This window comes from Acanthopagrus latus, chromosome 18, assembly GCF_904848185.1.
Source record: "Acanthopagrus latus isolate v.2019 chromosome 18, fAcaLat1.1, whole genome shotgun sequence".
NCBI lineage: Eukaryota > Metazoa > Chordata > Actinopteri > Spariformes > Sparidae > Acanthopagrus > Acanthopagrus latus.
The window spans coordinates 3,178,098-3,203,076 of record NC_051056.1 but is presented as its reverse complement, the minus strand read 5'-3'; positions in this window follow the sequence as shown (position 1 = coordinate 3,203,076).

Genomic DNA, 24,979 nt, shown 5'->3' with positions numbered 1-24,979 from the left:
AGCCAAGCAGGTAAGGCTGTCAGTGAGGCAGCAGCTTTTCTCTCTGATGGCTTCCAACAACCAACGCCACCAGTTCAATTAACACAACGGCAGCAAGGACGTGCAGAGGACTCGCAGCTCTTTTTGGTGGTGAGCGTTTTGTTTTCGTCACCTGATGAAAACAACAGATCCATGTCACATCGTGTCCTCTCTTACATTTCTCGGCCAACTTATTACCGACCTCCATCAAAAGACACATAAAGACACAGACAGTCACGGCCCAGTGTTGCCTTTCCCACTTTTTCAATTTGAAAGTGTTTAAATTTTTCTATAAGTGAATTCATTTGATATTATACGCAATACTAGATATGTAAAACACTTCTTCTTGTTGCTAGTAAGCAAAAGAAATGAGAATTTTTGAAAGCAATACTGTAGTTTTAGTCTCTCCTCGCAAAAAAAAAAATAAATAAAAATGTACCAAAAGGGAAACCGTTATCTAAAAACAACAACGTATTAAATTGTGAGCCGACTGTGTCGTTGCATCTATTTCTCCGCAGGCTGCAAAACATGATGATAATCTTTCAGGAACTGTCACTTCCAACACATAACTTGTGTTGACACTGAGTCATTTTCAAGGTCTTTAGTTCTGCAGGCAGGAACCTCCACTTTACAAAACACCCACAGCAAACAGGTGCATGAACAAACAGTGAGGACAGAGGAGGAGGAAAAAAGTGGAAGCGGATAAAAGATGAAGTTTCGTCGTGTCATGTCAATTTGGAGTAAACATCCACTGTTGTTCAAAAACCTTGTAAATCTTTGGTTGAAGTTTTAGTGAAAGTGAAGAATCTGATCCAAGGGATTTCAAAGTAATGTATTACCTGAAAATATGACTGTCTGCGTAGAGTAATACGCTACTTTTAAATTGTTCTATAGAGGTTATTTGGGCATTTTGTTCACAGTAACTAAAAAGCAGTCTAATAAGTCTAGATGTTTCTAAATAAAGGAATTTCCTTAGACACAGGGATGAGCCAGCAGGCAAAGGATCAAAGTCTAATATATTATGAGGCAGTAATAAAATCAGTCATATGAAACACAACAGGCCTATACCTTTTTTATGTATATATATATATATATATATATATATATATATATATATATATATATATATATATATATATATATATATATATATATATATATATATATATTATGCTAACTTATTTCTGTGTGGTGTTAATGTGGGTGAGAAGATTTCACATCTGTTGAATTTGTTCTGGTTGATGTATGAACAGTTGTTTATCATTCTCTATAACAGGATTATACAAGACATTAATATTCAACACTTGGATCAATGCAGAGGTTCTGGCCTTCATCTTTAACATTTTGTCTTGTTATATTTGTGGCGATGTTCAGCCTGCATAAGTCCAGTTACTGTACACGTGGCTCTGAACTAAACTAAAATGAGTTTTTTGTCCTTCGACATTCACCTGCAGGCCGTCCGAGCAGCAGCATGGCTTCGGGTTCACCAGTCTGAAAGCAGAAATCAGATTGGATGTGGATCATCTCAAACACACCGCCGGCCTCTGTCTCTCTGTTTGGCTCACTTGCTTCTCGTTCAAGCTTTAATGCGTCTGTGAGTTTGTTGCCGTCAAACTGCCGACATCGCCCGGCCTCTAATGTCTCCTGTCAGCCGCCATCTTAAGTCATCTTCCTCCTCTGGTGACCCTGAGAGGCAGGTGGAGGCAAACAGGAGGAGTGTAATTCATTAGCTGCAGCCGCCGCGCTGCCTTCAGCCTATAATTAGCCGAAGCATCACCGACTCAAAGTTTACAAGCTGCACTCAACAGTATAAATATTCATATGCATCTCTGAGAAATCAATAGGGCAGAACAAAACTTTATGATATTAAAGTATTATAATATTAATGTGGTGGCGAAACACTTTAGACAAAGTAAACGCTCCTCCTCGCTCCTCTCGCTCGCCATTATGCATGCTGGGAGATCAGATTTCATGACCTTTGCTATCCAAAGGGAACTTGTCTTTGCTTTGGGGAGCAGATAAGCCCGGATGATCCGCAACAATAAATAAATCTGTGAACAGGCTGGAGAGCCCGAAAGCTCCCTCCCTCCCTTAATCTTTGCAATTTGCCATGGCTGATAAAATTTTAATGAGGAATAAGCATAATGGGAGTCTCAGAGAGATTATGGTGAACTGGGAGTGAGACGTGTCGGACGGATGAAGATGGAGGAACCAGAATCAAGCTGCAGATCAGAGATGCTCCACGGGCCTCCTGAGAGGAGTCGCGATACTCCCGACACACACGGCTGCAAAGTGATTTCAGTTTTTCTTTTACTCTTCTCAGAATAGATGCTGTGAAGGCTCAACCTGCTGAGCTGTTTTATTTCTCCTGTCCATGACACAAACGGAGACCCGACCAGTGTTGTGCCTGAACGCGTTCAGTGAACGATCGTTCATGAACTCGTTCATACTTTGGGTGAACGTGAACTGAATGTACGTATTTCTGCCTGAGGAACTTTATTGTGAACATGTTCATTGTGAACACCTTCGATCAAAACAAAACTAACTATTTCAGACAGAAACACCTGCATGCAGCGAGGCATCACAGATTAATTTGTCCTGATGAACGGACATAACACTGGCAACACCAGCCACCACAGAGTCGCACCGCCGCATGCGTCATCAACATGCTACGCATGGAGGCAAAAATGAATGTAGGCTTCACATCTGTTTTTTTTTTTTTTTTTTTTTTATTGTGATATATCTAAAAAGTTTTGGAGCGATGTTGAATCTCATTTTTTTGATGCTGCTAATTCTGTCCATTCTCTTACCCTTAAACATGTTATTTGCTACTATGATAACCCAGAAGGTAATGCTCTTGAACACATAATGAACTTTGTTATTCTATATGCAAAATGTTTTATTCACAATCAAAACATTTGCAAAATCACTACCTAAATTTGCTCCTTTTCTCCTGGAACTGAGCTCTTTGCTTAAATCTCTGATTTTGTTAAATAACAAATAACGTAATACCATACTGAGTCATTATGAAAAGTTTTTTTCCCTGAAGCCACTGTCTGAACTATCAATGTATTTATTATTTATTTTATTTTTCCTTTTCTCCTTCTTTTTTTTATTATTCATTTATTTCTTTATATATTTTTTAAATGTGTTATTTTTTATCTGTCCTCTATCCTTGATTTATTTATTATGTACGTCACTAATGTGCTGATTATTATTGTATACCTTGTAGTTGTGTAAATTGTTCAATAAAATAGTTTTAAAAGAAAAAAGGCAGCAGCACTACCTCAGACCATTAATATGGCATCTTCATATGATTACTTAAAACCATTTTTATGAAAAGGTCAGTGATGATGCAGGTGGGAAAAATCTGACCTTTTTGTGTAAACTTTGCCCACCGGCTTTCAAGAAGCAACTCCGTACATCAACTACGTCAACAGTAAACCTGACGGTAGCCTTCAAGGTATGTGCAAGTGAATAAAAAAATCAAAAGACACGGCAACAGCGAGCAAAAACAAATCCTCTACCACCCACATCACATTAACAGTGTACAGTGTCCTCATCGCCCAGCCGCAGCTGGACAACCTGGTTTATTGTCAGAGAGCTGCAGTTCCAGTGTTCAAACTCATCAAATAATTGCTCTCTGTGTTCTAAATGGGCTCTGGCCATCATTTTAAAAAATAATAGCTTTTAATAACATATTGAAAAAAAAAAAAAAAGAATGTGAACTAGTTTTTGGAACTGTGAACTTAGTTCACAATTTTATGAACTATGAACTGAACTAGTTCATTTTAAAATTTGTGAACTGAATTTTGAACTAGCTCATGTAGAAAGTGAACCTTCCCAAAACTAGTCCTGACTGTCTTCACAGGTGTCCAAAGTCAAAGCTTTCAGTAGACTTTGAATGTACTTCACTTTACTGTACTTTGGTGTACCGTACATCCTTGTGGACTTATTCAGATGTGTTAACTGAAACTAGAAAACATTTCAGCATATTAACCCAGAAAATAGCAAAATGCATCAACGTAATCCAGCATCTGTTTGTGCAGTGTCAAACACTGTCTGTTTGATCTACTTTATAGACCAGTAATCTGTAATCTATATAGAATACTGTTACACTGTCCGTTTGATCTACTTTATAAACCAGTAATCTGCAATCTATATAGAATAGTGTCACACTGTCTGTTTGATCTACTTTGTAAACCAGTAATCTGCAATCTATATAGAATAGTGTCACACTGTCTGTTTGATCTACTTTATATACCAATAATCTGTAATCCATATAGAGTCACACTGTCTGTTTCACATGATTTCATTATTCAAATAATAAGATCAATACCATTAGACTCCCTTCACAAATCACTCAAGATTACAAATTGTTTAGTGAGGAGAAGAAATAACAAATTTGGCAAAACTTTATAACAACACATTCTAAATCATTGTATCCTTCTTGTAAATTGAGCATTAAACCAGAACATGAAGCTGTTTGTCTCCTTGTAAAAAGTGTCAGTTTGTGGCAGCATGTCTGTACCAGCCTGTCTGCTTCTGTGTCTAAAGTGCTAAAGTCTTACCTGCCAACATTTAGCAGCTGTTTGAACACACTGTTTACACTGATTTCACCATTTACACTGATGCTACACATGTCACACTGAACAGTAAACAGTATAGGCTACCTCTTGTCCCTGTGGAGAAAGTCCCCAGTCTCCCTTCTAAAATGTTGTTAAGAGAAAGTTTATAAAGATTGTGAGATCCTGTCCTTGACCGATTATTAGTTACATGGGCTTTCTTGTAAATTCAGCAAAAGTTCTTCATGAAGTTTTTATTTCTGTGTGTGAATAATATTGTGTCAGTCTGCTATTTTTCTTATTTTGAATTTACTGTCCAGTATTTATTTGTCTTTGCACAATAGATTGATTTCTTTCAGAAGGTGCAGGAGTTGCAGGGCAAATCTCTATAATCCTCTAGATAAAATGTCAACTGTAGATAAACAGATTTCTATATAATATGTTGTCGGAGGATCAGAATAATTTATTCGGTCTCACTGTAACAACTGAACCATTTAAGTTTTTTTTTTTTTTTTTACATATTGCTTGATCAGTTCATTACATCCACACTGGTGTCAAAACTGGCAAACAAAGCAAAGCATCAACCTTTCATTTAAAGCGTTGCTAGTTTGGTCTGATCAAACACTGACACAGTGTGTTGTGGGAAAGCAAAGCAGACAAACCACACGACTCGATGTCAGAAGTTATTGCATATGATTTTAAAATGAAACCACTATTAAACCCATCTGCTGATTGTGGAAACTGTCAAGAAAACAATAATTATCAGCAATCTACATAATTACGCAACATCAGGCAAGATTCTGTAATGAGGCTGAGAGTGTGTTCATTTTCTCTGATCAATCAGCAGAATGAAAAGGAGATAAAATTACAGAACAAGACGCCTTGTTTGCATCTTGTTTCCAACCATCTGTCATAATTCATGACACATACAGTCCAGTTACTGTCTGGACTGATAGTCTTCACCATCAATGGTTCATTTGTGAAGTTCTTGAAGACGAATGGCTCTGCAATAAATCAAAGCTGCAGCAGTGGAATGACAGTATGGAGAAACAGATCAAGATAATTAACTAATTAAATTTCATTTTATAGAGAGTGAGATTTTTGGTCTTTAATGATCATAAAGCAGCTTCAGGTTCTGTAGAAATACTGTGAAAGGATCAAAAGGCGCAATCCAGAGATTTTGAAACTGTTCCTGCAAATGAGCCACCTGGACTTCTGTAACACTGTGATGTCACAACTGTGCAGTCATTGCAGTGTCTGCTCAGGCCTGTGAGCGCTGACCAATCAGAGCAGACTGGGCCTTTTGGAAGGTTAGCTTAAAGAGAAAAGAGTGTTGAGATGCAGGGTGAAGAGTTGTTCTTTCTACATTAACTCTTTGAAGTCTTAATTTTTCTTCCTTTTTTCACTCACTGTGATGATAATTTTTGCTCACAACCATCCCGCCACAGCGTGTGGTCACAGCATTTTGCAATGTACCCCAGGACTTTCAACACATCGATTACATCATAACATTATATGATGTAATCGATGTGTTGAAAGTCCTGGGGTCCTATGAAGCTATATATAGAACCAGATATATATATAGAAACGCTCTGGATAACCATAGGGGAGGATTCGGCAAGAGGGGTTGTGTTCATATGAAACCTCATCACTGGGCTTGTCGGGAGAAGTTGTAGGTGTGCAGCTCCTCATCCAACAGCTCCTTAGTGATCCATTACTTCCCCTAAACTGAATAATAAAATCACTCCCTGACATATTTGAAATCTTTTTTTTTTTTGCTCTGTAGAGTCATTTTTGATAAATGATGAACACGTTGCCGTTTCTGTGACTAGCTTATTTCAAAATAAAAGTAGAGTCTTGTTTCACCAGTTTATATACTTTTATTGTAATGCTGCAGCAGTAGGAAATGTTTGGTTTGCATCAGTCCAGTAACGCAGTGATCTTCAGATAGTCAACGGCTTTTCTTGTAGAAAGTTGTTGTACTGGGTGTTGTCAAAGGCTTAGTATTCAGTGGGAAAATGCCAGCACTGCCACTCGATTTAACTTAGTCAGACACGCCTACACACTGGTCCTTTTCTAGTGGCCACCTTACATAAAGAATTTCAACATCAAAATTAGCAAACCCGTCCAAAACACATGAACATGCACTGCCTGACAAATGACGCCAACCGCCCCGAGGCTCTCGCTGGCCAGCTGGGCGATGATGTTAGCAGCGAGTTTGCTCTAAACAAGCTCTCCTCGCTTTTTTTAGTCAAATAAGTACAAAATGAACAACTCTGTTACATGTCACAATTAAAACAGCCATCACAAATGTACCTCAGGCTGAAAAGGCTGTCAAACAGCTACTCCTTACTGCAGGTGTTAGCTTTGTGCTAACAACATTAAAAAACACCCAACATTATCACAATGACTGTAATCAAGAACCACGGCTATTTTGAGATCTCGTTGCTGTCAGGCTATCATGTTAGCAATGGGAAATGTTTGGCCATTTGTCTGACTCCTGTGAAGACTACTTTTTGACTTTTATTTGTCGGTGCATTTGATTTATTGATTGCTGTCAGGATGTTGAGAGGTTTACTATAAATATAACAAAAGCTCACACAACCAAAGTTTTAAATGGTTTTGGGCAGACGGTGGAGGTGCATCGCAGCACGGTCAGGACCCGTACCGCAACACTTCCTCTGGATCACAAAGACCTGTAAAGAGAACAGACTGCAGAGACAACAAGAGGAAAACTGAATGATATCACTGACACAGCAGGAGAGGAAATAACAGATACTAAGAGAGGTTGAACACACGCTGGCTGAGGTTAAAGATCCAGATCTGTTCTGTCTATTAGATTGTGAGAAATTCAAAACGAAATGTCCTTTTAGTCTTTCTGTACTTAAAAGATGTGTGGTGGTCTGAGGCGTAGCTGTGTCTGATGGGGTGAGCGTTGTTCGTGTCCCCTGAACCTCAGAGACAGAAACGCTGCCTGAACACGTTCCATCAGCTCACATCCAGTCCGGAGATGACAGCCCCTACCGTCAGCATCATCCACCACGGCATCATCCGTGACAACCTCAACAGCGTAACAACACAGAAACAGGCATGACTCCGTGCGACGACCGTTTACGCCGAGCCGCTTTGTGTCACACACACGCCGCCGTCGGTCGGCGGCGTTCAGATAAAAGCTCTGATTGATTGGCCTCGGCTAAGACAGAAAACACTCGCCATCTCTCAGCAACAATTACCCGTCCCTCCACGCTGGCTGTCAGCGCACTAATTCATCTGTCATCATCCCACTTCTCCCAGTAGAATCAGGCTGACAGCGAGCCCAGTATCAGTCACACAGCATTACACTCCTGTTGGCTTTCATTAGCTCCACGTTGTCTTTCAGCATGAAGGATGCCGGATTCCTTTTTAGCCTTAAAACTAATGTTTCTGCTTGTTCCGCCTGAACTCTGTTCCACAATTGCACAGGGACGTCAGCACAGGCCTGTGTAATACATCATCACGTGACTTTAATTCCACCGTGTCGGATCAACCAGTGGCTCCACCTTCACTAGCTCATGTTGTATTTCTGATCATGTGTCAAGCTTTGGAGCAGAGTCTGCCCGCTGCAAGTGGGAGAAACACACGTAAGTCCAATATTCATTCCCTTTTTTGCTCTGCTAATGAAACAAAAAGACAGGTAGATTGAAACTAAATGATGTTAATAACAAGTTGATACTCCAAAAATTAAAAATACTCAAAGTGTATGAAATAGAAAATAATTAAATAAATAAATATGGAAAATAGAAATACAAAAATAGAAAAAAAAAATCATAAATAAATAAATAAAGTACAAATCAAAGAAGCTCTTGGACTGCTGGAATGCACATGACAAGTGACAAAACAGAAAAAAAGGAGCTCACAAAAATTAATTGGAAATTAAAGCTGCAAGCAGCGATGTGTCGGGGCATGCTGCGGGGTTTAATGTAATTTCCTGTGTCCAACACGTGGCGCTGTGACTGCATCTGTATATTGGCCTATGTGTTCAGGACAGGACTGTTATAAAACATGTGAAGTTTGGTCCAGATAGGAATGAGGAAGTCGTTCCTGTATGATCTGGTGGCCTGCTCCTGCTGGTATTAAATAATGTACACTGAAGTCAGAAGAACTGTCTGTAATCTACATAAAAACAAAATGGACAACAGGTGAAAAATCCCTCAAATTAACTTGACACACTCTCTAACAGCAACACTGTTGGAGGATGTGCTCACCTTCAGTTGCATGTCATCTTGTAGTGTATAATAATAAAAGGTATAAATGTCATGTAAACCAGATGTTTGTCGGAATCCTGTGTCCAATAGGTGGCGCTATGGATATGACACAGTATTGATGCATGGAGGCATTCAGGGTAATATCATGTACATGTGTGATGAATTTGGTGTGCATGGGAAATTATATGTTGAAGTTATAAGGACTCGATGCTTTATGGCTAAGCATGAAAATGGACCACACCATGACACCCAGCATGTTTGACGGAGGCAACAGTTTTTGATAACTTTTCATCTTCAAGGTGTGAGGATGATACTGAGTGAATTGTAAGTCTGTGGTGTTCAGTCTGTAGGAGGAGTTTGGTCATAGTGGTCATCTGCACAGAGCCTCAGGGTCTCATGGGGAAGTAGTCAGCTGAGTTTCATGTCATTCGGACAGACAACTGTGGAGATATGCAACACTTTGTGTTTTGAGCAAAATGTACAGGACGTTGTTATTTAGTAAGTTGAGTATTTTTTTTGGAATACCAAAATTTAATAACATTTTGTCAGGAGAGTCCACAGATGTTGCACGCACAGTTCTGTAGAAATTGGTGAATGGCCTGGGAGGAGATCGAAAAGCAGGTTTGCAACATTTTGTGAATTTGCAGAAAAAGCGGTAGGTGTAAATGGGCGTGGCCTATGTCACAAGATTCAGCACAATTCAGTGAACACATGGATATAAGGTTTTTAAACGTGCGACAAAGTTATAAACCAAAATGCACTTTCCTTGATTATAGCGCCACCTAGTGGTGGACATCGAGGACGAAATTGAAATGACATTTTTGGGCAGGTGTGACTTATATTCCAAGTTTGGTGAGTTTTGGGGTATGTTCAGGTATTGAAAAATGCGATCATTTGGGACAAAAAAGGCTTCATTCGAAAAACAATAGGGACCCTGCAGGTCAAGACCTGCACAGGCCTGAATAAACAGCTCACACGTGTTAAAAGTTTCCATGAAGTCAGCATTGCTGTTAAGGAATGTTTTCTTTCATATCTCATATGTACATCAGTGTCAGGCCTGATAATTGTGTTCTGTAGGTGCTTTTTAATACCAGTTTAGAGTTTGTAGTTTCTTAGAAAATTATAAAATATTATTATGACTTATAGTTGAAATTGTGAGATGTGCCTGTATGGGGAGGGAAGCAACGTCCCCAGACAGCACCTTGTTCAGATGTATCCTGTACTTGTCTCTTAACTTGACACTGATGCCGTGGCTGTAAAAGAAAGACCCTGTCGTAGGGGAGTGTTGACCACGACTCACTGATTGCTGTACAAGAACAGATTTATTCACAGGAATTAAACTGGACACTTAGGACCCAAACCAGCAAGAAAACCACCTCCGTATAGTTGTTCCCTGTCGTCAAATTGGCCTCAGTCTTCATATAGACCTGTAGGCTGGATGGCAAGGAGGTGAAAAGCACACTAAGTAATATTGGTGATATCAGCACTCATGACAAACTCCTCCTTAGCTATAAAGAATCTAACAGCGCTCAGCCAGCTGTTTCATGGGAACTTTAAAGTCAAGAGATAACCCTGAAACTCAAATATTATTATTTATTTATTTATTTATTTATTTTAAGTTTTGAAAGTGTTTGGAAGATGAAAATCAAAAAAAGCTACAATTCAACGACAACTGAGCAAGATCAGTCTGCTGATGAAAATCATGTGTTATGACTGAAAGCTACTGCAAGTTGCTTTGGTGTTGTGTTGGCCGTCCCAGTGTTTCCAAATATACCAGATATGTCTGGCTGAATTTGTGGAATGACTTTAAAACATGGAACAAGCAATTTTCCTAAAACTTGCTAAATGTAGAGAAAATTCTGTGTGTTGTTTGTTTTTTTTTTGTTTTTTTTAACATTTTGTGAAGAAACATCAATGGTGTGATGGTGCCTCTAGGGGGATTGAAGTCTTTTTTCAGACGTGTTTCCATTATTCTGTCCACCCCCTGGATTTTCAGCAGTCTCTGGGGGGAGTATTTCCAGAGAGGATGATGGGAGTTTCTGACAGCCCGTCTCCTCCCTCCTGCATGACTTAACAGGGCCTATCAGAGCGTTACGACATTTGATTCCCTCGATGGCAGCTGGAGAGCAGGAGGGTGAGGGGTGGGGGTGAGATGGGTCTCTGGGGGGGCAGAGGTCATCTCCAGGGGCTGAAGGCTTCTCCTCATCCTCATCCTCGTACTCATTCTGCCTCTTTTTGAGAAGAGAACCTGGACTTTTTGGTCTGTTTTTCCTGGTTTGTGATTTTTTTCTCCCAGTTAAGAGAAACAACTTTGTGACAGTTTGTGCGTGTTTCGACGTGACGTGACATGATTTGATGTGACGATGCTGGCTCATTAATAACAGTGGTTTTTCCAGTTTGGTGTGAAGGATTTGACAGGCACAGTTCCCTACTTTGCTTTCCAGCCCTCTGATAAAAACCTCCACTCTTAGACCGTTTCATCTGCTTCTTCTCCTCTGATCCTCCTCTTAGTCGTTCTGCTGTTTTCCAGCAGTGTCCGGCCTCCCCCGGTGGGATCCTCGTCCCTGATCTAATAACTCTGCGGCGGCTGATAAAAAGACTCTTCGCTGAGAGACAAAGAGCCGCTCTGCTGCAGGTGGACCGATGCTCCGATTAAAGATGGATGAAGTGTTTCTGATTCAACCTGCCGCACTGAATTTACTTCCTCCACTTTCACTGCAGGAAAACGGAGTTTTATTTTTCCTTGGTGGCTGTTTTCTGCAGCCAACCAGTGATCTCGGCCATAAAAACAATATGTTCCGCTTTCAAGTAAACAGCGGATATCAAGACAAATGTGAAACAAATGTCCTATTATAGACAGAACAGCAAACTCTCAGCATAATGATCATAACTCTCCACACATCTACTCCAATAAACATCCACATAATGAAAACATAAAGTAATCACTATAAACAGCTACAGTCCGTCCACTGTGAGGTAAACAATTAGCAAAAAAACTGAAGCAGACAGACTGCAGGGGGTTGTATTTGTGGGAGGATTTCTTTCACTGTTTGTTCAAAAGAAAACTCGGAAACAATAGAGTTTGAAAATAAAAGGATGTGGGCTGAAAATCTCTGGGTTTCAATGCGTGAAGTGGATGGAAGTGGATCGTTGTCCTGCAGTGAAACAAAAACAGAAGTCAAGGAGCTGCACAGGGTTTAAACCATCACAAAAATGGGAAAAAAAAGAAGAAAAAAGAACCCTGGTGCGGCAACACCTCAAAAAAACAACGAGATTAAAAGGTCAGACTGTAAAACTCTTCACTCTGTATCCACACCATGGTGGGCAGATGAAGCTGCTGCCAGAAGCTTTGTGATTAATCTTTTTTATTTGATTATACGCAACTACATAGTGACGCACCACACGTGTTGCTGCATGAAGTGCAATGATTTCAAGTAGGTGAGACCGGGGATGGTTGTAACACTTTTGGTCTCAGCTCCTATAACTTGCAGAATGTTTGCGGTAGGGCACTCAAATTTTGACACAAAGTACCCTTGTTTGTTTAATACAAACATCAATGTTGTTCACTTCTCCAACTACATCACATAATTCATTATGTGATGTCAAAAGCAAGGAGTGCCATTGTTACAGCCTATCCCACTACCAGGGTATTTTGTAACCCAACCTGGGGTCAATTGTAACAGTAAGATTGAATAATTAAAAACTGAGACCACACCACAAAATATACATCTATTTAGTTTATTGCGCATGTGCTGACACCAGAGCATCTTCCTGTACTTCACTAAGAAAATAAAACTAATCACTGATGGCTACATGAAGAACAGTGTCAGTGGTGTGGATTCTAATGTTAGAAGAGCTTTCTTAAAGACAATTTTGTGATAATACCTGATGAATGTTTGATGTATGAATGTTATACACATAAAAATGGAAACCTTCAGCAGGAGGTCAGAAGCAGCTCATAATCCACGTAAAATCACAGGAAGATGTTTGACAAATAGTAAAACAACAAGCATGCACACTGTCTGTCTGAAACAATAAAACATGAACCTGAGTGTGTGTAGCTGTGTGTTATCCATCTAATCAGAGGGATCAGAGTCATAGTGGTGACAGATGCATGTAGGTTTTCCTTTTCCTGACCTCACTGTTTTACCGTGCCTCACTTCTTCTGATGGAACTTTAAGTATATGTGAGGACACGCCCCTATTCGTTTTCCTCACCCACTGTCTTGGCATATGGAAATAAAAAGGAGTAAAACAGAGAAAATCTGTGAATTATGAGACAGGGATGGTTGTAACATTTTCATGTAAGGTGTTACAACCATCCCCACCCCTGGAAGCCGTTGTTTAGCTAGCTGTATCAGCATGGTTGTTTGAAATTAGCTTAGATGAGATGACATTTTACGTAAGAACCTACTCCTCAAACTAATACAAGTTACCTAAATCAAACATCAACCGTATCACCAGTATTACCTGAAAATGTATGTTTTGGCTGTAAAATCTGCACACTTCTTCTCACAGCCATGCAAATTCACATGCAAGATCAGGGAGGGAGTGGTTATGCATGAAATTGATGACATGACTCTTATGTTATCCCTTAGTGATTAAATTGATGCTGTCACAACTATCCCTTTGTTTCAACCATCCCAGGTCTCCAATAAGCTTGCTCAAATTTCAGTGGTGACTTGTCTGATGTCCTCTTTTGCTGCCTTAATAATTTCTATGGTTCGAGGTTTGCAACATTTTTAGATTTTTTTTAGATTTAAAGGTGGAAACACTAAAAACACAGATCTGTGTTCTGTCAGGCCTCTTTGGGTATGTTGCTTGCTTCAGTGTTGGCGAGCCTTCTTTGAAACTGTGTGATCATTTTTCGGTTGACGTTGGGTTGATCTTCCTGATATCGCCGGTATACAAACAGCCATTTTTTTTTTCCTGTTCGCAACCTCTCTTCCCCTATTCTGTTTATCACAGCCATCTGTGCTGTGGCTACAGCCATCTTCTGAGTAAACTGGCCAATTCACTCCAAACCAGTTGATAGAAACACCTGATTTGCATTTCTTGCCCGACCAGTTCGATTGAAAATTGAGCTTCTGAGTTTCCTGCTCTTGTATCAACCTTCATGTCTTTAATCTATATACTTCTATTGGTAACTTTCTTTACTTATCTGTACTTATTTCTGTCCTTGTGCAGCTGCAACACCTACAGATCAATAAAGTTTCATCTTTTTTTTTTCTTTTTTTTTATTATCTCCTTTCAGACTTCTGACACTCATTTCTGTCAGACACCTGCAGAAGTATTGGACTCATCTCTCTGAAGGATTTCTTGACATTATGATATTATTTAGGGGTCTCACTCTGAAACGGTTTGTACTTCTAATGCTAGATAAAAAACAAAACTAAAATCTCTTGACACTGATCATTAAAGATAACAACTGGACTGAGTGTAGGAGAGGAGCTGTCACATCACTGCAGAGATGGACCCACGATGTAGATTTAAAATGTCATGAATCAGTTCGGATCAGAACGGCGGCTGGTCGAACGCTGGGTGTCTGTGGCACTCCCCTCCATCCAGTAGATAATGACAGTGGTGCTCAGGAGGAAATTAAATGTCAAGCCACTGCCTTTGATTTCTGCTAAATGGAGCACTAATTACATACAAAAGCTGTTAGATCCAGCCGCGGTGTCTGTCTGTCACTTTCTCCTCTCAGTTCGGCCCATGAAGATAAAAGAAGACCTGCTCCCTCCTCCTCATCTTTGTCGTCCTCCTCCTCGTCTTCCTCCCCGCAGTCTGAAGGTAGAAATTCATCTGATGAGTAATCGTCGCCACTCTGTGTCACTGTGCCGCCGTCCAGGCTGAAAACGGACGATTTACAACTGGAATGAGTCCACAAAAGCTCTGAGAATAGTTTCTTTAAGAGCGGGTGAATAAAAATCCCCCCTGTGTCTGTGACTCATAAGAAGTTCTGTCTATTACTGGAACACACAGTGCTTGTGCAGCCTTGTTTGATGATGGCCACAGCTGATGAATGTGAGACCACATTTCAGAAAGCAACAAGTTGTATTTGATCTGTTAATGATACTATATATTATATCTATCAGTCTTCAATTGTGGAGTTATCTTATGAGGCTTTGCAGTTGGAGCAGGTCTAAACCACTCTCTCTCAAGTAAAGACTGGATGAAACATCCTCTGAAACAAACTTTCTTTCTACTTATGAGTATTTTTGTGGTGGAAATATATATTCATTGGACTTTTCTTCACATGCAAGTACTGTATATAGTTTCCTATCATTGGTCTGGTCATATAACTCTGTATTTAAAGGTCAGACTGTGTAATTGTAGTACTTTTGAACTACACACTGACAGATGTGTAGGTTGAGATCACAGTGCTCTTCATCACAGGCAACAACAACATGTTGGGTGCTTTTCCACTTGTACAGAGTAAACAAATACCAGTCATTTTTAAGTCCCACAGCTGCATTTTGGGTGTTTGTCAAGCTCTTTCTCCATATATTTATAGTATTAATTAATACCATTAGTGCTGTCTGTGTTTGCTACTGACTAAGTAATACTCCGTGAAGAAGACGTGGAATTTTCTTGATCTTGATTTTCTTGATGAACAGAGAAACATGAATTGAGCTTTTCTGTTCATAAATCTGTAACTGGCAACATTCATTTCTTGTGCTCAGCTTCTAGATGACCAGATGTTACTTGACCGCCTAACAAACTCCATTACACAGCATTGATAAAGCAATGACGTTCAACAAAGCTTTGAGGAATGTTAAGCTTTTACAGCACTGAACCCTTCTCTATAGTCCAACATGGAGTTATCTATTACTTTATCTCTGTTAACATAAAGTTGCTCTGCTGACATACACAGTAAACTGATCCATCAATGAGGTCATGCCAGTGAGAATCCTTGAAATAAACTGTCTTACATTTTTTTTTTTTCAGCTAAGCAACTAAATCTGCTAGCTTGTTACACTCAGTAAGACCGCTACCAAAGTATGTTATTGTAGCTGACAAAAGCTAACATTAAAACCATATCAGTATTGTTACAAAGGCCTACTGCACTAAAAAAAAAAAGCAAAATCTCTCTCTGGAGTTATTTGAGCTCCTATTTGTCTGTATTTGGATGTGCAGAAAAAGGATAAAGTCAAGTGACTTTCTTCATCATGGTAACAATGATAAACACATGACAAGGCACAAAGCCCCGATGCCAGCTCCGTGACGAGCCTGTGATATCAAATCTCAACACTCAACACAACAACAAAGAGCTGAGGAGCCACAAAATACAGCTCCAGTGAGCCAAAATAGCAGTGGGTCCGTGAGGTGATGGCTTCAGTGTTTTTAAGCCTCACTGGCATAGCATCATGGAGCGCCAGAAGGAATATTCTAAGGCAACAGCACAGAACAATAGCTATCAGCTGGGGGTGGAACAACAGAATGAAAAGCGAGGAGCGGACAATGCCGACTTACCACGTTGAGACATCACTACAACACCCAGAAGGGCTTCCAGTGGGACAACCCAGCCCCACGGCACCTGCAGTCTGCCACACTGCATCGAAAACATCTGTGTTACATTTACACATTCGGCACATAAGTGGGTAAAAGAAGCAGTGGTGCGTTTTATTGTGCCTTACCTGTGCGTGGCAAGAGATAACATGCCTCTATGGCAGACACACCAAGGACGCTCCAACGCCAGCAGAGCCACACCACCCGAGCTTCACCACGCCAATACCCACTGCACCATGCCAGGCCACAGCCACCACCGAGGACGAGTGGAACAGCGAAAGGAAAGAACCAGACAACTATAAAGAGGTGCGCCCCGCCCATCAGCCAGTGCACATGAAAAACACTGTGCCCCGCTGTGAAAAGGGGTGAGCATGCTCCAGCTACATAATTCCAATAATACCAAACTTGAGTATATATACAATTCAAGATGTCATCTATCTATCTATACATTCCAGTCAGTCAGCAGACCTACTGTTGCTGCTGCTGTAGTGGTGTTATTTTAGATCACACTACCTTACTTTGGTACGACCCTCCCCACTCTGTCTCTGATTGGCTTCATCCTGCCCGTTATGTAATGTAGTAATGTAGGCTTGTAATCACACTGTTTAAAAAAAACTATAATGAGCATTTTGCCCAGTGGCCACTCATGGCATACCTTGTCCACAAGCGTCCAGCATCAATTTCTACTATGGGCCCCAAACCAACACAAGCATGTGTGTTGTCATAACGTTTCTTGAGGTAACAAGAGAAACAGACCATCAACCTCTGACTGATCCGCAGCGATGCAGCAGAGAATTTTTTCCACTCTCAGTTTTGATTAAACAGACTGACTCTCCTCAGGTCACAGCGAGTAGACACGGAGCAAACACTCGTACATTACACTGATGGTGTGTAACTGTAATTTTACTGTTCAATCTGATGACACTCAACAGCTGAGGAATGATTGAAACTGCTCTCCAAAGGAAACTCTGAAAATTCCTTCAATATTAGACCCATAATTCATGGCGGAGCCGGTACGACTGTACCAGCACCAAGCTTTAAAAGAGCCATAAAGCTGTAACTAACACACAGAGAGCGCCTCTGTAATTGACAATAAAAACAATAAAAACAACTTGTGAATGGAGATGTGGAGACGGCAGTCAGTGCTAATATCCCACATCCTTAAAAGTTGAGGCTGCTTGAGTTTTTAATGTACTGTAGAGAGCCAGGGCTGCTGTAATGAAATGTAATGAAGCTCTGTAATCAAAGGCAATTTCACAAACACACACAGTGAGGAGGAGAGCTGCAGAAAACACACAACACTGAAGTACAACACGGAGACTCACAAGCCCGGAACACACAGAGACTCTGCATTATCGCCACAGCGACAGCTCACCAGTGCTCCGCATTTGTTTGTTCACACAGAAGCAAGCTGCACCAGTGTGTCAATGATGGTGATGTCTGTGTGCTTTTTTTCAAGGTTTTTCCCCCAGTGCCCTCCTGTTAATCTAAACATGTACCCACTGACTGTTTATAATCAGATGGAAGCTGTTATAATGTGTTGGGATTGAGATCCTGACCCACCATGCATCCAGATTTGTGCTTTTATAATTACATAATCGCCATCAGCAGCAAACAGAACAGTGTCTGACTCTCTCACTTGAGGGAGGAGGCTGTTGTCTGTTCACTTAAGTCTTGGTCGGGAGGGCTGACTATTGCCGTGATCTTTTCAAGACAGTAACCACGACAACAGATGCTACAGACAGACGGACGCTGTTTTTTTGGGCAGAAATGTGATGAAAAGTTAGTAGACAGGAGGACAGATACTTCATGTATTACTGCAGTATTCTTTCCCCATATAAGTTACCAAAGACACTATCAGTTACTATCTTACTGTTGCTTAGTCCTGTAATGTTGTTTTGTGGCTCATTTCTCTTTATTTTGTTGAGTGAAGGATCTGTTTAGTTATCAGACTGTGAAGACCATCAGACCAACACTCCCCTGCTCCGCGCCTCCGGCATATCCATTCACATAGACGGCAGCTTGCCTCTGATACTTCCTCTTCCTCAGGGCAGTGTGGGTGGGGCTGTAGTGTAGTGGAAATAGTGCAGTATGAGTACAAGTGGAGAAGCTGATTACAGACTCAAAGTTACAGTACAGGCTCTGTAATGTACTCAGAATATCAAGCTAAAAAGTCTCCCTCTGAAAGACATTTGTTGTCAAAACAAATTGAAGCTCATGTCATATTAATATAATTGAAAAACTATTAAACTCAAAGGTAGAATAAGTAGGTAAGGAACATAAAAAAATATATATTTTAAGAAAAGGTAGAAACTGAGGGGAAAGGAAAAGGAGGGAAGGAAAGAAAAAGGTGAGTTGGGGTGAGAAAAAAAATAGGAAAGGAAACAGAAAAAAAAGGAAAACTAAGGAAATGGGAGGTGGGGTTAGGAAAAGAGGAAAGAAAAAGGAAAGTGGGATAGAAAATGGGAAAAACAGGAAAGAAAAGACACGAGAAAGGAAGGAGTCTAAATGGAAAAGAGGAGAGGAAAGGAAAAGGGGAAGTGGAAATAGAACAAAAGTAGAAAGGGTAAGGAGAAGGTAGGAACGTAGTCAAAAAGGAAAAGAGAACAGAAAGGGGTATTCATAAAAACAAAAAAAAAATGGCAAAGAAAAAAACAATGAAAAAGGAGACAATAGAAAAGGAGTTGAAAGGGAAAATAGGACAGAGTAGGGAAAGACAAGAGGAAGTAGGACAGGACAGAAAAATACTTTGAAAGTGAAGGAAAGGGTATATGCAAGAGAGAATAGAAAGGGGGAAAAGTAGGGGAAAAAGGATAAAGTATAAAAGAAAGAGGAAAAAAATGAAGGTAGAAAAGCTGCATAGGAAAAAAAGAAAAGGAAGAGAAAGAAAGGGGGGTGTAGTAAGGTAAAGGAAAAAATGGGAAAAGGGAGAAAAAAAGGGAAGGCGAAGATTGAAAGAAGTGGAAAAGGAAACAAGGAAAAGAAAGAAAGGGGGAAGTAGGAAAGAAAAGATAAAGATGGAAACGATATGACAAAGTAGGAAAGAAAACAGGAAAAGGATAGAGCAATGAAAAAAGGGAAGGAAAAGCCAGGAAAAGAAGGAGGAAGCAGAATACAAAATAGCAAAATGTAGGAGAGTAGTGGAAAAGGAACAACATAGATGAAGTGAAGTGTATGTATGTGTGATGAATGTTTATAGTTTTACTTTATGTCTTTGTGTCACTTCATGTTGCTGAAGCTGAGTCTCCCTGCAGGCTGAAATAAAGTGGATCTGCACTTATCTGAAGTGTGAGCTGATAGATTCACGATAAAACACTTCGGGATCAGACCGCTGGTCACATCGTGGCCCCTGACGTGTCGTAGAGAGTCTGACTCCGGCTCCGTGGGAGGGATGTTGGGAGGATTAAGCTGCAGCCTCAGGGGGGGTGAAAACATCTTCCTGCTGCAGTCTTAAGTGCTCAGAGACGGCGGCTGGACGTGAATTAGTGTCACTTTCACCCAGTGTTCACCAACTTCCAGCAGTAGTGTCTGGAGTAGCATCACATTAGAGGCCCTCGTGGCTGCAGCTTCCTCTTGCTTTCACCAACATATTCCACAAATTAAATCCAGATTTGTTATTACCGCGCCGGCGCTCGGGTCGGCCACGGGGAAGGGATTCGTCGTGCTAATCCAAAGAAGATGGTGCGTCGAGTTCACCCTTAATGGAATAACGGCGAGCATGATAAGAAGCTCCGTCAGATGTGCGTTCTTATCACAGCCATCCGCAGGAAAAAATCCTAATGGAAAACATGCTATCTTCTTCTTAATGACAGGCCGGTGTTAGTGTGGCGTGACAGTAAAACAACACGTGTTACGAGGAGTCCTGCAGGAGCAGGATTAAATGCACTCTGGGCGGTCATCAATCTGCATTGTTTACAGCCGCTGTCGGCCTGATGAGGAGCCCCGCTGCACTCACGGCAATATTAGATTCTGTTTGGTCGACATGAAGAATCAGTCAGGGGAAGCCCGACCAGCGGCTGGCCGGCAGGCAGCAGCAGTCATATATCAGAGAGGACAGATACATGAGCTAATGTAACTGTGAGAGGAGGAGGAGGAGGAGGAGGAGGAGGAGGGGTGAGGAGTCCAGTTTGTTCTGAAGTTAAAGCTCACTCCCGTCTGTAATTTAACAAATGATGCAGATGTTTAACAAGCTCATGAAACAAATTATTCACTTCTTCTCTTTGTTTACTCTCATTTATTCACACAGCAGAGAGGGACAGACGCTTCTTGGGTAACATCGAATCTGTGACTGTTACAAAACAAAAGTTTGGTGCCTTCAGCAGAGGCTGAGGTCTCTGAAATTCTGGCTTCATAGCAAGGTTGGTTGTTCCATAGCTGACTCATCCTGTTCACATTTACTTCAACGGGACACCCAAACGAGTGGAGGGGAAATTAAGAGAGGAACAGGGGATATTTAAGTGGGAAGGTGAGATCAAGAAGGGGAAGAGGTAAGAAAGGGAACAGATGAAAGGAAACTGGATATATGAAGGATGAGGCAGCTAAAGTATGAAAAAAAGACCAAGGAAAAGGAAATGAAGGTGAGTAACATAATGTGACAGTAAAGAAAAAAAAAATGATGCAGAAACGAAAAAAAAAATAGTGGTGGGGCAATGTGGAAGGAGGATGGAGAAGCATGTAAGGAACCAAGGTGGTAGGGAAGGAAATACATAGAAAAGACAAATGGAAAGGAAACAACAAGAAAAATGGTGGGAATCGAAAGGACACTAGGAGAAAAGAAGGAAATAGGAAAGAAAACAGGAAAAATTTGATGAGTGGAAGAGGAAAGGAAAGAAATGGGGGAGGTAGGGGAGGACATAGGAAATCTGGATGGAAAAGTAGGGAAGGGAATGGTAAGTGGAAGAGGAAAGAAAAGGAAATGACAATTGGAGAGAAAAGGGGGAAGTGGGGTCATAAAGAAAATCAGACCAGAGAGGACAAAAAGCAGTTTGTGGCTTTTGTCTGAATCGAACCTTGTCCACAACTCGTTGTGTAATCTGAGCACAGATTGGTATTGATGAAAACCTTAGCGACAACAACCCCGAGACAGAAGAGCAAGCAGGAAATAGGAGAGGTGGCTTTTAAAATCTACTTCCTCCCTGTTCCTGTGCTGTGATGAAGAGCCGGAGGTGACAGATGATGAGATGGATACACACTCGGCTCTGACTGGACCGGCCGTCGCACCTTGAAAAACACAACTGCCGTGTCAATTGGCTGTTGACTTTTAAAGTGAGGCGACGATCGATCCCTGGGAGTGGAGTTATTGATGAGGCGACGGCGATGGCGGCGGCAGAAGGGGCATGAAGGAGACAGATGCTCAGCGTCCTGTCACACCTCTGAATGAGAGATAAAGCAAAAACACATTGAGCTGATCAAACTGTTTCCTCTTAATTAGCCATGTAAAGATGTGTTGATTAAATTGTGGGGGGGGGGCAAGTTTAATTTGAACTAATTAGAAATCTGCTACAGAAACAACAAAATGAATTGAACCAAATGATTTATTTACATGTGCTTGTCACCGCTCACCGTGCAAACCAAACTCGATGCATACAGTTGTGTTTTTTTTTTAAGGAGTGATGATGTTATTACCAGGCTGTGAAGGAAAAAAGAAAGAGGAACAAGAGGACAAGGAAGGTAATAAAAAAAGGGGGGGAAAGCAAGAGGTGGTAAAGAAGGAAAAGGAGTTAAGAGAGGACACAAAGAGGACAGAAAGTCCTTTGTGTTGTTTCATGCACCTGCAGTCTTGTGCTCTTTTGTGTCAGATGCTGCAGCACTTGAGGGTTTCTCCTTGAGCTTTAGCTCATTTTACTGTGGAATAAAACTGTTGATGATGTCCTGGAGTGAAGGTGGTGGACTGTCAAGATGGAGGCAATATGGTGTATGAAATCAGTGTGAAAGAAAAGGAGGACGCAGAGTAAAAGAAGAGTATAAGAAAGAAAATGAGGCAACATAAGAGGAAAGAAACCTGAATGGGGAGGAAGGAACGTGTAGGAAACATTGTGGCACCCAATAATGTCCTATAAATGTCTCGTATTTAGTGAGTTTAGTTACTGGACCATTGCCGGCCTTTTGGCCCTGGACTCAGCTTGAACCGATTTCCTGTGCTGCTGTAGTGCGCTCACAGTTTAGTTAGGTAGAGGAAAGCGTTGATGTGTGGCTTAAAATCACATCAGTTATGTACATGACATATCTTTACTGGGTCAGTAAGTTAAATCCTTGTTGATTTTTTGGCTTCACACTGGACATGAGCAGTGGTGCTTCCTGAGCTTTTCTGACCCGACCGTCCACCCCGTCCCCCTCCGTATGCACACTTTTCCCTCTTTATATCAATCTGCCTGACTACCTCCTTTGCTACTGTAAGCTGCTTGACATAAAGGTGATAACTTTTACAAGACTTTTGAGAAAACTTATTGTCAATTAATGAATACAATAAACTTAAAATGAATTTAATAAACAATAGGAAGAAGACTCTCTGATGTACACATGTACTGTGAGGTCAGTTAGACGAGGAATAGGCTTTATAATGTTGCAATAAATCTGCGTCTGTTGAAGCTCTTAGTTATTTTCCTGCCTCCACAGAAACGTTCTGCCCTCAAAACCACAGAAGAAGATGTGTTTGAAAAAGAGGAGGTGAAGGTATGGATTCTTTTCTTGTTTTTTTTTTTTATTTATTTACACCCACTTGTGCAGCAAGAGGTCACCATCAAAGATTTTCCAGAAGTTTTCCAGGAAGTTGCCTGTACTAGTTATAATTCTGCTTCTTCTTCTGAGGAAAACAACCCTCCAGTTCTTTGTCAGGAGGTTGAGTGTGTTTTCTCAAACATGGCTGCCCACACAGTCAACAGTAAACATTTTGTTTTATGAAAGTCTGCAGCTAAAAACAAACTTCTATATTTTAATTTGATCATGTTTTTGCATATTGTTAGCTAAACACCTTAGATGTCTGTAATGACACATTTCCTTCTCTGGACGTCCTCCTACGACCACAGACTGATGCAGCGTTTATTCCACTAAATGTTTGAACTCGACCGGCTCTCCAGTTTGATAATTAGTGATAATGTACTGACCCTGTCGACCCGACAGCAGCACTGGACATTCAAACTTATTCACTACCAACTGTTCACACAACTTTAATGATGATTGATTTGAAGATAAAGCCAACCGGATCATTGTTTTCTATTATTTCTAAACTCCTTTTGCAAGTTTAAGATTCAGGAAGTGACTGACTTGATTTTAGTAATTCTGACCAGGTGTGCTTCATCTTGATGGTTCAACAAGGTGCACCTGCTGGTCCTGTCCAACGACAGGATAACTGAAAGCAAAATATTTTTAAAACTTTAAAAATGAAAGTAAAATTGCATGTAAACTCGTGGAATCTCTTTACCCTTACATTTTGTTCTGGAACAAACAGCCATAGAAACATCAAAACATCTCAAAAAAGTCATTCTAAAGCATGTATCCTGGGGATGTTGTTCACTTGAGCCAAAACAATTGAAACAATTGATGCTATTGTTCTTCTTCTTCTACAGATGTTGAAAAAACATGTGACTCATGAAGACAAGGACACATTAGAAAACTGATATTTGCTGAAAGACCCCTCTAACACATATGACTTTTAGCTTCAGAGAAAATGGGTTCAGTCTGTAAATTAATGTCACGTTCTGCCAACGCATTGCTTATGATTAGGTTAAGGAAAACAAACAGCTTGGTTAGGGCTAGGCAAACATCATGTTTTGTCCTCAAATACTTGGTTCTGTCTCCACAAACATGGCTGGAGAATGTCCTGAGGTCTCATTAAAAACATCCAATGCTTTCACACTTACAGATGGCATCTGGAACAGCCAGGTCTCTGGCTTGTCAACCCTCTCACCAAGCTGTAACTCCTCCACCATCGTCAGCTTCTATAAATATAACATGAACAAAAATACAATAAGCATGTTCTGTAGAAGTTTCATTATGGTACATATGACACATATGTCCATGCCCATGGTTTGCAGCCCAGTAGCCAACCAATTAATCGACTGCATTCAGCTCCAGCTCGGATCGGCAGCGATGGAAGACAGAGAGTTTCAACCATTTTCTGGCACAATTCAATGACGCTATGTTTTGAGTTGTTCCAGATGTTGGTGCATAAATAGTTTTCCCATCAAACTCAAACATCTTTCAATTGTTGTTGAGTTTGAAAGAGGGACTGAAGTAAAATACATTAAAAAGTAACTACAGACCTGCATGCTGTTTTCTAACGCGCCCTGTTCTCTGGCGACTTGTGACACTGGACACAGACACATTAGAAATAAAATTATAATTAAAACAGAAAGGCAAATTCTTTCACTTGCAGTGGAAAAGGAGTCCATTTTCTCTAATTTTAACCGTGTTTAACACATACACATACACATGAATTTAGAGGTAAAGATTTGCCTATTTACAGTCGATCAAGCTGACAATGCAGCTTTTTGTCAACATAAATGAAACAGTCTTATCGATATATACAAAGAGGCTCAGCCACTGTTACAGACCCAGACGGGGGCTAAAATGTTAATTTGTCAGTTTTTAATTTTTCCTCGAAGGACTCTGGACATGTGAGGAGATCAATGTGATGCTGCAAAAG